Below are 16,478 nucleotides of genomic sequence, written 5' to 3'. Positions count from 1 at the left end.
TCATTTGCTTAAACTAAAAGGGTTAATTCATTCTGTCTATGCAAGCTGACCACAAAATACACTAGTAAGGAAGAGGTTGGAAGCATGCAATTATAGAGCATATTGCCACACCTTCCACACCTCAGGACCACACTAGTTTGAATGGAATGGAACAATGTGAGATTTTTTTACAGTGGCTGGAGTGCCAATCCTGCCACCAACCACCAAATTTTCCCTATAAAGTTGGAGGACCTGCTTGCAGGGCTAGATGCAGGTTAACATCATACCCATGACAGTGCAATGGCAGGTTAAGGGCCTTACTCATGACCCAAACAGAGTGGAATCACTTCTGGCACTTACAGGATTCAAACTGGCAACCTTCAGATTGCCAGCGCAGATCCCAAACGTCAGAGCCACCACTCCGTCACTAATAAGGGACTCGAGTTTTACAGATGTATATCTTCCAAGTCCAAAAAGAACATGAATGACAGCCTATATTTCAATTATAAGTCATTTTACAAGATGAAATTTCATTAAGCACAGAAGATGCTAAATGTACATGAAGTGAAGTACTTGAAAGGGAAATTAAATGTAACATATAAAAATACTCGAATTACATTATGTACACTGCTGAGAAACTAAATTATCATTAAGTTCTCCAAGCACATGTAGTATAAATGAAACAGTTATGTGTATTCAGGAAATAAAATAGCTTGAAATAGAAATAAAGTTTTTGAATATACTGAAATAACACTTAAGAGGGGTTAAAATATTCACAGTACTGTATATAAATATACTAAACTATGTATAATTTTAAATTAAAAACCCATGAAAGTTTGTAAAGCAAGATTATATATGAAAGTGTATATGTATCACTCTACTTAGAAATAAAATATACCATAAAAAGATCTGCTTAAAAAAATTGAAAGGTTGTGCTTGAGTGTATACTATTGTAGATAGCCTGAAATTCCATCCACAGGCTCTCTTGCAGTAAAGCAGGATCAAAAACATTCCTCCTACATTGTTAAACATGCACACATTACTTAACTGGCTCGTCAAACTTGACCTCTTTTGACATTGTGTGTGTGTGTGTGTGTGTGTGTAATTATAGTGATGAACTGGTAACAATTCCATAAAAAGATATTTCTGTTCATCTTTATTCTGCTCAGAGGTTCAGTACTGTACTACAGTCTTGTTCTGGGAAGTGTCTTGGTACTATATGTACAATAATCAAGTTATTTCTAACATAGCAAAGCTCCTGGATCACCATCAGTGGAAGTGTGACAAATCAAATAGCAAGAAGGCACTACTCTTTAAGGATGTATACTGCTTTATACTCAGTTTTTACTACACACTTCACACTGTTGTAGAAGAGTAGCACCTTTAAATAGTTGATCACTGGATGGAAGCCTAGCATAATTCACATAACCCAAATGGAACAAGAAACCCTGGCATATTCAAGACTGTCTGCTATCCTTTGCTCCTCTTATCAAGTCACTAGGTTGATCAGTTTTTGTGCATTAAATTATGTATGTCACTATAAAACATGGGGTACCACTTTAGACTATTTCAAAGTCAGTGATTACAAATATGATGTTATTTTGACCATTTACTAGAGATTTAGTACTCCGAGGTGAAAAATGATAAATTTTAATTACAATTGAGAATATTTAGACATTAAACATTTAAATTGAAGCACATATTTTAACATTTCAAATATCAGACAGTACTATTCTTGTTTATTATGTACTTCTACCTCAGTAAAAGATTACATCTTTTATGAACATCCCTAATTAGGGCAGCTTACACTAATTTAGAGTTAATTCTTTTCTTTTTGGAGCATGGTGGCTTACTGGTATAACTGTAAAACCATCACTTTTCCTACATTACTAGCTTGATAACGTGAAAGCAAGCAGTGTGCCTCATACTGTATTTGCTAAAAATACCCATGTAGAAAATGTTGTTTTACTAAGCTTGTGACTTCTAAAAGCAAATATTTGTAAATAACAATTCTAATTAAAAAATATTTTTTTACAGATACACATTGCATCTCCTAAGTAATTACATAACTAGCATTATCTTTAGATATTATGGATATCACCTGTTTACAATAGACTTATAAAAGAAAAACAACAAACTATATAGCTTCTTGAGATCCTGGCCAACCAGTCTGTTCAACTTCCCATCTCTGTACATCTTGGCTCACTGTCACGAACACTTGCCAAGTCAGTACGCAACCTTGGAGTGGTGACTGATGAGCAACTATATCTAATAGAATATGCAGCACACCTTCTAGCCCATGCTTTGGTCTTGTCATGCCTGGACTACTGGAACTCACTTGTGGCAGGAGTAGCTGCATGTGCTATCCAGCCACTGCAGATGGTCCAAATGCAGCTGTCTGTCAGATATTTAACCAGCCAAGATGGTTACATGTGACTCCTTTCTTCAGGTCGCTACATTGACTCTCTGTAGCAGCACATATTAAGTTCAGATTCCTGATGCTTGCCTACAGAGTAGTCAATGGGTCAGCATCTGTGTATATGGAGAGGTGCTATGCTCTTCTTACCCACTCAAGTTTGCCAGAAAACAGCATCTGGTAATGCCACCTCTGCATGGTATCAAGTCTCAGTCCAGACTCTTCCTGTCTAGTTCCTAGTTGGTGGAACGAGCTGCCCACCTCCATCTGAACTGCTGCCTCCCTCAATATAGTTAAGAAGCAATTAAAGACATATCTGTTCTGTGAAGATCTGATTGATTGAAAAAAAAACAACTTTGCTCTGTGATCTTTCATACTGTAGGTTGATTTATTGTTACATTAAGTTTAATTTCTTTATCAACTGTTAATCTATGATTGTAAATTTATTAGTTATTATATCTTTTCACTTTTGGCAATCAGCTTTTGTTGCCTGTCCTACTACACTTGCTGAACAAACAGGCTCTGGCCTAATGTAACTCAGTTAGGTTTACCTCTTTTGTTAAGTCATCTAATATATAAAGCAGAGTCGATTATGTATGTGCATGTGTATGTATGTATGTATATATGTACTGTATGTTTGTTTGTCCGCCATACAAATCTGCACCAGGCATCTGATTGGCACCAAACTGGGGATGGGGCTCCTTTGTGACCAGGAGAAGGTCATGGGGTATGTTTGCTTCGAAAAAATGTTCATGGTGAACTGCAGGACACCTTTTCACCGACACAACCTTCAGCATACGTTACCGTACTTATCATCGACAAGATGGCCGTACGTTCCAACAGACATTCACTGAGGGGCCATCTACCGGCAGCTTTGGTCTCTGTGCATCGCTCTTTACCCATGTTTCTTTAAATTGCCAACAGATGGCGGAAGTGTCCAAGTATGAGAAGGTGTCGCACTCCCACACACACTGATAGTGCTGTATTTTATTCGCCAACGTCCATTATATGCAAGCACGTTTGAACACAGACTCGCCTTAAAAAGACAGCATCCTTCCCCCACCATTTTCCCCAAACGCAGTACTGGTTGTATGTCACTTCTCTCTGTAGTTACCATCGCCAACGTCTTTTAGATAGCATCACGGCTCAACACAGGCGCTCCTTACAAACAGAGCACCCCTCTCCCTGCCATTTTTCCCAGTACAGTGTCAGTGCTACTCTTTCTCACTGGCTTTCTGTATTTCTGGTACTATTTGCTCCGTTTCCAACTGACAGTACAATTTCACTGTTGCTCTTTCTGACTGACTGCTGCTATGTTTGCTTTCCGACATATTGTAAATAATGTAAATTCATCTCACTGTGGTGCTTATTCCGTACCTAATACCATGTAACACATTATAATTGTCCTGCTTTTCATTAATATACCCATACCACCGAAAAAAAAACGTAGAATTGGAAGGTCCACTTTAGATGCCAAAACAAAGTCTATTTCAAGGGCATCTGAAATCCCACAGCACGCAGAATCCAGAGTGGAGGAACTTACAATGAAATGTCAATCAGAAAAATGTTTGTTCTCTTCCTATGTTCTGTTTCTTTCATTTGGGAAATTCAGTGGTTATCTCCTGCTTGTTTTGGATAAAAGCAAGCAAGTAAATGTAAATGTACTGTATATATATACACTCTTACACCCGTACACATATACTATATATATATATTGTGGACTGTGCCCGGCAGTTTATCCCAGCCAAGTGCCCCAAGCCGCCAGATGGAGCCCTCCCTGCAGTATGGAGGTGTCCCGAAGACCATCAGGGAGTCATGGACTTTGTAGTTTTTATCCTCAGCCCTGCTGGATACCACAGGGGCCGCAAGAGGGAGCTGCAGGGAGGACAAAAGACTTCTTTGTGCCCTACTTTTATCTGACCTGGAAGTGATAGGGAATTATGGACCAAAGGATGAGAAACACTTCCGGGTCAGGAACTGTAAAAGGATTGTGGGAGCTCCCAGACGGCGAGCTGAGCTGGGTGGTAGGAGGGCAACACGTCTGGGAGTGGAGGATTGTGATTTATTATTGTAGTTATTGGTTTATTTATGAGTAGTGTGGAGTGGAGGGTGCTTAGTGCACGTAATTCTTATAATAAAAAGAATTATTGCACTTTTACCTGGTGTTTAGCGTGGTACCTGATGGTTCAAGGGAGTGCTAGCGCCCCCTACTGCTACAATATATATATACAGTAAGTACAGGTGTGGGAAGTCAAGTGCTACTGCATATTGAGTATAAGTGAATCAGTATTCTGGAACTTTAAAGTCTAATGTCTTAGCCATTGGGGGATTCAGTGCTTCCAAGGTGATTTCCAACCCACAATGGTATCATATAATAACTTCCATGTTTCCACTAATAAAGCAATGGATGGTTAATTAACTCTCTTTGGGCCATAGAGTGTGTCAATTGGTTACAATTAAATTGGAAACTTTGAAACTTTATACTACATAGTTTTAATACAAACTTTGCCTTCAGCATTACTTCTAAACAAACAACAAGCAAGTCCAAAGTTCTAGAAGTGCGAATGTAATAGATGTGTTCAAGATCAAAAACAGAACATATGGTTGTGGTTGAACCAGACACTATGTGTTTTACAGTGTGACATCTTATCCTCAAGATAGGGCAACATTACCTGTAAGGGAATTTACAAAACCAAATAGAATTGTATCCAGTGAAACAATTCATTCAGAATGGTGGACACTGAACTGGCAACCACATGTTACACACACACTAGTGTTTGCCACGAGGCACCCACATTGCTTCCAAACAAACCCAAGACCAATTCCACATTTTTACAATGTGAGAAACTGTCAAAATGATTAACTTGTTTCACGCCACGCAGTGAGTCAAGAGTTTGGAACTGAACCAGTGGCCTTGTGCTTTATAGTCCATCACCTTATCCACAGGGTGGCCATTCTGAATACCTGTGGGTAAAAAAGGCCTGGGTTCCAATTTGGGCAAAATAAATTAAACGTGCCAATATACAATAGGTTTAGATCATCTTCAAAGATACAACAAGCTGCACACTAAAAACTATGAACTAGGGTGAAGATAAAGTGTTATGTGATGAAAACAGGATGCAGGAATTGTGCACCATTTATGGAAGACACCTATAAATTTTATGGTTATTTTTGACATTTGCAGATACTTAAAAATGCAGTGCAAACTGGAGAGTATTTCAGGAAAAATTATGAAAAACATAAATCAAATCAACAGAAACAATATAAGAATTAATGAAGTAAAATAAGACATGATTAGATTGAAAAAGAGCAAAGCAGTGTGTAATCCAGAAATCCTGCAACATCTGTGACAGGCTAAGATAAAGTCTACAAATCTCTTTCACCATATGTTTTAATTGCAGTACATCCCTATCCCAATATCAAGAGGGCTCAACAGCGGCTGTACTTTCTGAGGAGGCTGAGAAAGTTTGGTATGTCGACTAAGATCCTCGGCAACTTTTACAGCTTGACCTGCTGCATCACCATGTGGTATGGCAACACTACTGCAATGGACCGCAAACACCTGCAGAGAGTGGTAAAGACTGCTGAGAAGATTACCAGGACCCCACTTCACTTCCCTCTCTGCAGAGCATCTACAACTGCAGAGTCTGCAGGAGAACTGCCTCGATCCTCAGGGACCACACCCAGCCCCAACACGAACTGTTCACACTTCTACCCTCAGGCAGGAGGTATAGAAGTATGAAATGTAGGACTTCCAGGCTAAAGAACTCTTTCTTTCTCAAGGCCATTAGACTCCTAAATAACAGACTGGAGTTTATAACCATGGTTCACCTCATTCCATCTACCTCATACAATTGTATTTGACTTGTCCATCACACACCTACCTGCACAATTACACTTTATACTTCTTTTCTGTTTTTATACTTTATGCTGCCTCTGTTACTTATTATATATCTGCTACTTATTATTTATGTTTATCTTTATACGTTGGTTTTGTCATTTGGTGTGGATAGCAAAGAAAGAATTTCATTGTACAGGAAACATGTTTCCTTACTATGCACATGACAATAAACTTAAACAAACAAACAATATCAAGAGACTACTAGAAGTTGTTAGTAACAAGACAATAACCATGTTATGATGTGTCCGGCTCTTTTAGAACATTTCTGAATTGTTTGACAGGTTTAATTAAATTATTTCACAAGTAGTATAAGCACATTACTCATCATGATGCTGAAATATTAACACCCCCACCTCCTCCACACACACAATCCCATTACATTACATCACCTTCCAACTTGTTACCCTCTACCAGTTATCTAAGATATCTTAAATACATTTCAATATATCTTATAGACAGAAGTCCCATTGAAAACAAAGGCAACTTTACAGGAAGTAATATCTCAAAATGCATTTGAGATATCTTCAAATGGTCTAACAGTTATTTTGAGATATCTAAAAATGTATTTGCGATCTCAATATGTACTGCAGAGTTTTAAAAATGTAAATGAACATATTTTGAGGTATCTAGAAATGAGTTTCAGAGATATTTAAAACTGTATTTTAAGATATCTCAGATGCATTTTGAGATATCAGTAAATATTAATTTAGCCAGCCATATATATATCAGTCCCAAGCAACAAAGATTTTGGAAACAGCCAACTGTAGCCTCAGTTTTCCAACAACAATGGAATTCATCTGTGGAGTGGAATGTGAAGGTAGATTGGGGAGAACTTCCAGTCTGGACAAGCCGAAGTTTATCAAAAAACTCACATGTGGACTAATACATGAATTTAGCACACAAGTCATTTGTGAAAGAAGTTAGAACAGAGTTCTCTGGTAATTGCCTGCTGACAATTCTAAAATGACTAATACCTCAATTTAAAACCCAATTATGCAAAATATCACAACTTAATTAATCCCAATTCAAGAGATTAATTTGTGACTCCAGTACAATGAACTCAACAGTTTTACCAAACAAGCAAAGGGGGTGCGCGTTCAAATTTTTTTATTTCAAAAAATTTTGGAAATTGGAACTGAAATAATGTGGGAAAAACATTATCTGTTTATGAGCAGAAATTATGCAATAATGCACAATCAAACTAATATATAAAGAATAGTGAGACAAATAGTTCACAGCTCAAAAAAAAAATCACATTAAACCCCACTTGGATGTCTGTCACCCTGGACCTTTACATAAAACTTATAGCATCTCATACACCTTGACTTCATTCCAACCTGATATTGTAAAGTATGAACTCTGTGAACAGGAAATATTGAGATGTTTTAGAGAACAAATCTCCAAATATCCAGTGAATTAATCCAGTATTTTTTTTCATGGGTGTAGGTGTGAAAATTCCTAGTAAGGAGCTGGGCAGCCAAACTGTAACTTTGTTAGTAGGCACACTCTCCACTCTTAATTTTGCTGTTAACTTTGGTATGGTTTTCATGAAAAATCCTATTTTTTGCACTTTGCATTTACAGTACAGTTGATTATCTGCTGTTCTGCTGGTAGAAAGGCTTAATGTCAAAAGGCCCATCACTGACGGATGTGATTGGCTCAGCAAGAAGGGAAACATCCAAATAAGGCAATAAACCAGGAGACCTTTTTTATTTTAGCATTAAAACAGGTAAAAAATATGTATATCAACTAGAGATATAATAATATTAAATAAGGAGTTTTTTTAATGAGACAACCTTAATACTTCTATGAAGAACCGGCTGATCCAGAGTACCCCAGAGTCATATGTTAAAAGGAACATAAGAGCAGAGACAAGGGCTCACCTGGCACTGAGGAAAAAAGGTCATAGAAAAGGGAAGAAGGCTGAAGATTGGAGGGAAAGAGAGAAAGTGTATGTATTGGGACAGATGGGGACTTTGTTGATAGCTAAGAGAGACTTAACTGTGGTCAGCCTCATAAAGGGTGTGGAGTCTTGATAATACTGTTTACTGCCTCAAACCCAGCTTTCTATGTTAATAGAAATTTCTGTGTATTTATATGTGGATCCATTAACGGAATCTTACTGCTAAACTGGTCTCACCTAGTTATGCATGAAAGTAGGCCTATAAGTTCACACTAATAAAATGTGTATGTCAAGATCAGAAGACTAGTGACAACAAACGTGACATACACACTACATAAATGGTGAAAAGAAAAATTAGGTAATCAACAACATTTGAAATACAACTGGTTCCATTTCTTTTGTTTTTCCAATTGGAGCACAGACAGGTGAAGAGGTCACACAGTGACAATAGCAGGATTGGAACCTCAGAGTTTGAAGTCCAAAGCCTTAACCAATACACCACACTGCCTGCCAAAAACTATGTCTAACTGCCACAGTAGTAACTGTGTAGCAGTTTAACTGACACACTGCATTATACACTCACCAACATACCTTTCAAATATATTACATTTGTGCTTTCTCTACATTTGTCAGATTTTAGAGTTTACACAAACATATTAATGTTGCTTTAAAAGCCAAAAGTATGTTGTTTTAGCCATATTGCTAATTGGCATAAACACAGTGCTTTGTAGCAATAAATACATTTTATTTTGGTACCAACAATTAGAAAAGCTTATTACATCAGCAGCGTAGGCAAGCCAAATAGCCATGTCATTTAGAAACTTCCCTCGACTTTCACTTGCTGCAACTATTCAGCATATTGGGAATCTTTTAAATGAGGTCAGTGAGACATGTGTTTAATGACTTTGTACCATAATTCAGGATAGGTTTCTAAGTTTAGAATTTCAGCACAAACAAAACGATCCACATTATCAGCAGTTAATAATTTTTTTTGCAAAGTAACCAATAAATGCGTATGTGGTAAATCCCGTTTTTGAACTTCTCTGACTTAAACTTCAAAGCCTTACAATATTTACATACTTCTGACATATCACCTATGTCCATATATTCAATCTCTATTCGCCTTTTCGTTATTTCTCCGAGTAATAATTTCTCTTTGTTTGCGCTAATGCGAAGTTTGCTTTCTTTGTTTTGACACTGTCATTTTTTTCTGCTTTCATATTCTGTATCTTGCTCTGCATGTGTTTCTCGCCTGCGTTTTTTTGAATTCCGGTTTTTATTATCTCTAACTTGCTCTGCATGTGTTTGGCCCCCTTGTTTTTTAACCTCTTTATGATGTTTTACTTTGTTTTCTAATCTGTCTTTTATTTCTGACCTCGCTTTGTCCTGCTTTTTTTTCACTGACACTTGGTCCGTGGTGATTATTTTCCCTTTTTCGAGTAATTATTTCTATTTGTTTGTGCTACTACGATCTTTACTTTCTTTTTTTATACTTTCTAATTTTCCTACTTTCATATTTTTTAACTTCTCCACAAGTGTATTGCGCCGATTTGTTTTTTTTTTTTTGAGCCTTTCGAATTCCACTGCTTTCATAATCTCTAACCTGCTCTGCATGTGTATAGCACCAACATTTGTGAATGTCTTTATGAAGTTCTACTTTGTCTTTTACTCTCCATCTTTTAATTCTGAGCCCGATTGGACGTGCTTTTTTTTCAATTCCACTTGTTCCGGGCTGATAATTACTTTCCTTATTTTTTGAATTTGCACCTAGATTATTGTTTTTCTTTTTTTTTTTCTCTCCAATGCTTTTGAGTCTCTTTTCTCTGCGCTGCTTTCTTCTTCACGTAGTCGTCTACGTTTCATTTATAACGTATTGTATTGTCCTTATACGCCTTATATGCGCTGAGAGCCCTGGATCTGTGTGTGCTCAAAGCCTTTACATGACTGAGTGTTTTGCTGCCCGTGGTCTTATTTGATATTGGATGTAAGTAGAATGTGTCTTGCAAGAATCTCATGTTCTACGTCCCTGCGAGACGTTCCTGGGTCAATCTCTTGGCACAAAGTCTCATGTTTAAGGTCCCCGCGAGACGCTCCGTGGCCAATCTCTTTCGTCTCACGGGTCTTTTAAGTGTCTTTCGTGATCTTCACGTGAAGATCACGTCTCATCTCCCTAGTGTTTCTTTCCAGGATTTCTTTTTATAATAGATAAGCATGATTTTTGCAGTCATATGCTGAAATTCTTCCATCTTGGAGACAAAGTATTTCTATACATAGCTTCTGTTTTTCTTTCCAACATTTGGAGATGCTCTGTTATGTCAACATCTTCACCAAGAGCCATTTTTATATGTAATTGCTTTTTTTTTTCTTTTGTAGTCACATTTTTCTCAAATATCACTTTACCTTCTGGAGTAATTTGTCTACTTGTAGTCATTCACAACTCCAATACAAAATGTCACTCGATACTACCACTAAACGCTAAAACCATTATGTTTTTGGGACACTGGTATCAACTGGTGCTGAAAGTATTGGTTCCTTTAACACCCATATTCATGAGAAATAGGAATATTGATAACTGAAAAATGACTCAAACATAAGTGATGCAAAAGGAACAATCAAACTAAGACAAGGATGGGCATTTCCTTAAGCTCATTTAATTAAATAATCACAGTGAAAAAAAATAAATGTATTAAACTGAGAAGTGTTGAATGTCCCACAGATGGTGTGAATAGTGCTAAAAAGGAGAATGATATCAGGATGAAGAGTTGTAGAGAAAAATCATACTTCTGTATCATTAAAAAAAAATTGCACTATTTTATGCAAAAAAAGTTTGTGGCCATCTGACCATCACAACTAGATGAGCTTGTTGGACATCCTATACCAAAATCAGGTGCATTCACATGTAGCTACAACAGCCTCCACTACAAGATCTTGGAGTATGCCCATTCAGCCCAAAGAACATTTATAAGTGAGCTACTGATGTTGGATGACAAGGTCAGGCTTGAAATTGCATTCCAATTCATCTGAAAAGGTTTTCAGCAGGGTTGATCTCAGTGCTGTGTGCAGGTCACTCGAATTGCCTCACACTTTATGCACATGGTTTAACCCACAGAAGCACAGTTATACTGGAACAAATAAGTTGGAAGCATACAATTGTCGAAAATGATTTTGTGTGGTGTAGGATTAACAGTACCCCAGTAGCCCAAACCCTTAAAAACAGTCTCATGCAATTATCCTTTCTCCATCAAACTTTACAGTTAAGCACTATGCAGTCCAGAAGGCAGTGTTTTCCTCACTTCTGTCAAACCCAGACTAATCTCAGATTGTCAGACAGTGAAACATGATTCATCACTATACAGAACACATTTCCATTGCTATAGAGTCCAAAAGCAGCATCCTTTACACAAGTGGTTTTCAAACTTTGTTCTCCCAAGGCCCCCCCAGTGGATGATGTGAATAGGTGAGGACCCCCAACATATTTTCCCTCCTATCTGTTTGCTGCTGTCAGAGCATACTTTGTTTTTCTCTGGATTCAGCACTGGAATGTTTCAATCTGCGTTAATCCCATTTAATATATACATTTTCTCTCCACATACAACAGGTCAAGCCCTTACACCTTTGTGGCTTTAAAAAGGGAGAGCAGCAGCAGCATGTATAAGTCAACCTACCATTTCCTTTACAAGATTATTGTGCGATTTCAATAAAATCAATAAAATTATAAATATACTAGACATTAAGCCTGTTACAATAACGGGCGCTAGAAGAGTAGTGCATAAACATTTGTATGAACAGTCTATATTAAATGGCAAGGGATCTTGTATGTGGCTGTAATATGTGTCACTGTATTGTGTGCCTTTAATTTTCTCTCTAAGTAATACTGGTTTGTATTTCCGTAAAATGCCTGTAATTTTGTCTGACAGTAATACAGTGGAACCTCTGTTCATGACCATAATTCGTTCCAAAACTCTGGTTGTAACACGATTTGGTCGTGAACCGAAGTAATTTCTCCCATAGGATTGTATGTAAATACAATTATTTCCGTTCCAGACCATATGAACTGTATGTAAATATATATTTTTTTAAGTTTTTAAGCACAAATATAGTTAATTATACCATGGATTGCACAGTGTAATAGTAAACTAAATGTAAAAACATTGAATAACACTAAGAAAACCTTAAACAACAGAGAAAACTAACACAAACACATTGTTCGCACTAGATAGATAGATAGATAGATAGATAGATAGATAGATAGATAGATAGATAGATAGATAGATAGATAGATAGATAGATAGATAGATAGATAGATAGATACTTTATTAATCCCAAGGGGAAATTCACATAATCCAGCAGCAGTATACTGATACAAAGAAACGATATTAAATTAAATAATAATAAAAATGAAAAGAATTAAAATAAAATTAATGTTCACATTTACTCCAAAATAAAATTAATGTTCGCATTTACTCCCCCGGGTGGAATTGAAGAGTCGCATAGTGTATAGCCTTACGACCTGCTCGCTAAAAACAGTTTTTTGATGAGTTTTAAGCACAGGGAAAAAAATGAACATTTGAAAAATCCGTAATTTAATAAACAACCAAGAAAAGTAACATTGCAACAATGCACGTGCACACCTGTGTGCACTTTGAGCTACTTTTTGTATGAAAATGTGCAAAATAAATAAATGTTGTTGTGTATGTGTGTGTCTCTGTCGCGGGCCTGCATGTATGTGTGTCTGTCTCTCTTAAGCGCGCGCCTCTGTGTCTGTGTGTGTGTCTGTCTCGACTGTGTGTGTGTGTGTTGCGCGCGCACCTGTGTGTGTGTGTGTGTCTGTCTCTCACGTGCACGCACCTGTGTATCTCTCTCTCTGTACACATAGGGAATGCATAGGAAGAGACTGAACATGTGCCGTGTGGCCCCGCGCATGCGCACTTCATCAGAAGACACACACGTGGACACTTGGACGCACACAGGGGTTTTATTAAAGAGGATATATATATATTGTATATATAAGACTGTCACGTTGGTATCACCCTAAGGTTTTGATGACAGTGAGCCCATTTCTATTCTAACCATAGATTAGTACTGTAGCTGCGGTATATATGAAACTCGTGTTAAAGGGAGTCTTCAAAAACACTAACATTCATTGCATGTTACACGTAACATATTGTGGCAACCCAATCCTTGGTTTAAGAAGAAGGCACAGCAGAACAAGGAAGTGGCTTCAAAAAGATCAGAGTATACTTAGTAATAAAAGAACTGAACCAGGAACAATTTAGCTTGATTTACTAATTATGGCAGCCAAAGTTCAAGATCAAACTGGTAAAGGGGGCATTTGAAATGCGGGGGTAGGGCGGGGACACGGTGTAGTAAAGTCCTAAAAATCCATGTCTGAATACAGGGCTTGTTCGCTAAATAATACCCTTGTGAAGCCAGTGACAGTTAGCAACACAAAAGCAGTAGTTCCACTGTTGAGTGCAATGATCACAGTACTTCTCACAGGTGCATTTTTGCTGTCCATTAGTCCCCACCACAAAATGTATCCTTAATTAGAATGAGATGATATGGCTAATTCACATATAATATGTATTGCTGTACAGGCTTCAGGAAATAGTGTATTCTCTGAACATCAGACAAAACAATATTGATCTTAGAAAATGTGAACATTTATTATATACTGTATTGACACACATACAAACACACACTATAGTAGCTCCCTTGGGTCTGGACCTGAGGAGCACGTCCCTCCAGGTTGTTACCATACAATGCGATGTGCATGGGCACCAACTCGTCATAAATACTGAGAGAAGGAGGCAAAAAAGTATAGATTATAACTCAGATTATCACTCGGCATTAAAAATAGCAATCCTCATACTGGCATACCACAGGAAACAGACACGTCAAAGCAAAATCAAATAATCAACGCGGCAACATCACTGCGTCAGCAGACTTAATAAATTGCTAAAGAGTAAGTTCCATTTCTCAAAAGGGCTTACGTAAAACTTTGAATTAACACCTTAAATATCATCTGTTGTTCATCAATGACTTAATGATTACACTCATCACATTCGTTATAGTTTCATTTTTACCATTGTGACTTTTCTCTAGCACCGTTTCAATATTTTTAAAAGTTAGTATATGAATAAGTCACTGGATTTGTATGTATATCATAGGGTTCATTCATAACTTTGTTGTTTTATTATTTTGTAATGTTAAAAAAAAAAAAAGTTACATGACAACGCCACCCTTACCGAAGTGCTGCCCGAGGTAATTACCATCACCATCATCATCATCATCACATTCCAAGTGCTGATCAATCACAAGAGCGTGGGTTGGGGAGCTTCATATGATGATTGGGGTGGGGGGCTTAGTCTGGCTAAATGATCCTCTGGATCTGAACCTGACTTATGATGTTCTACCCCAGGTCATACTGCCACTATTGCTGTTCACTCTCTCTCTTTTTTATACACACTTTTTCTGAACCACCACACTGTCAATGATAACTTCTTTTTATCCTGCTGACAAAAATCACCTGGACTGCATGTGGTTTTCAATATAGCTAACATGCTCACCACCACACAGGCCAACCCTTCCAAAAGAAAAGCCTTATGTTCCTGCTCTTTCTGCTCATTCCTTCCTTTCTATTACACCCGATCATGGTGCCATCCATTTTTTCCTTTTAGTATCAGTGTTTTGCACATTGCCCAGATTTATATGAAGGCAGCTCCCTGTGGTGCCGAATACCACGCCAGACCCAACTGTTGCACAGCTGCCACGTGGCATCCAAGAAGAGATACTACAGTATTTTGAATATTGATGAAGCAATCTACTTTAAAACACAAGTTTGGCAGCCATGCTGTAGCTTGTTTTTTTAAATATTGCCGAGTATTTTGCAGGTATTTCGTTATTATTTTCATTCATCTTGCAGACTTCCTGAAAGTTCAATGGCCACGGCTTCCCATTTGAGAACGTCTACTTTACACTACTCCAGCCAATATTGCGCATAGTGACCATGGACTTCTGTGCTGATGCTCTGCCATGGAAACCCATGTTATGAAACTCCTGATGCATATTTCTTGGCTGATGTTGCTTTCAGATGCACTTTGAATCTCTATTATGAATTATGTCACAGAGAACAGCAAATTTTACATGCTATGCGTCTCAACACTTGGCGACCCCACTCTGTAAGCTCCTGTGGTCTACCATTTTGTGGCTGAGCTGCACTGAGCTGCTCCTCATAGTATCTGTGTTTACAATTGACCGGGCCAGATCTAACAGAGCAGAAATATCACGTGCTGACTTGTTACAAAGGTGGTCTCTGTTCTGCCACCTTTAAAATCACTGTACTCTTCAGTATGACTCATTGTACTGACAATGTTTGTCAATGGAGACTGCATAGCTCTTTGCTATATTTTGTGTACCAGCTATAATAGGAATGGTTGAAAAACCTGAATTCAATCTGAAGTAGTTTCCACATACTTTTGGCCATATAGTATATTAGAGCTAGGTTAAGTTCTGAAAAAAGAAACAAGGAAGGACAATTTGTTAGGAAAGATATTTGCTGGAGACAATGCAAGAGACTATCCTGAGATGATATGGCACTTGTTGCTGCCCATTTTGATACTTATTAGTTTGCAAAAACAGAAGACAGCTGGGATTACTCTCGTTTCTCCACTTTCACTTGTAATATTAAACTGATGGTGAGACAGCAGTACTCTGACTGCCAATTGCATCAGATAATGCCAAGAAAATTAGAAAATCAAGTAAAGGAAGAGTTTTAGACACCCAGATCCAGAAGCAAGTTTAAAATCCAGAGCAAGAATAACAAACAATAATAATTCTTTACATTTATATCGTTCTCTTCTCACTACATAAAGAGCTTCAGTGAGTGGGGAACCACTTCAACCACCACTAAAGTGTAGTATCCACCAAAACAAACAACTTAAAGATTACAAAGAAGACTAAGAATGCCTTCTCACTGGTCTGGTCTCATTAAAATCAATACAAATGGGGCAGGCTGCCACACTGATACAAATACTCTAAATGAGACTGTACTACAAGTATAAACTGGATGTTTTAAGACTTGCCAATACAGTAATCATGTATTATTCTGACAAATCCGGTAGTTTGGGCTATACAGAATCTAAATAAGAACTCAGACCAGACTCTGAAGCAGCCTCCCCTTAAAAATGAGGATGAAAAAAGTCAAGATGAGAAGCTAGAAAGCCTAGTGAGCATTCACCTAACAGTACTCCTGGACTAAGAGGCAGTATGAAACACTA

At 37.6% G+C, this 16,478-nt stretch overlaps 1 protein-coding gene across 2 annotated transcripts in view; it reads right to left on the bottom strand.

The window, feature by feature from the left end:
- The window catches only part of LOC120535959 (midasin-like), a 114,416-nt gene that overhangs the window by 72,669 nt on the left and 25,269 nt on the right, over positions 1 to 16,478 (bottom strand). The gene's annotated exons all lie outside the window — the stretch shown is intronic.

The sequence above is a fragment of the Polypterus senegalus genome, chromosome 9, assembly GCF_016835505.1.
Source record: "Polypterus senegalus isolate Bchr_013 chromosome 9, ASM1683550v1, whole genome shotgun sequence".
NCBI lineage: Eukaryota > Metazoa > Chordata > Cladistia > Polypteriformes > Polypteridae > Polypterus > Polypterus senegalus.
The sequence above is the reverse complement of the archived record's forward strand: the minus strand, read 5'-3'. Positions and strand labels throughout refer to the sequence as shown.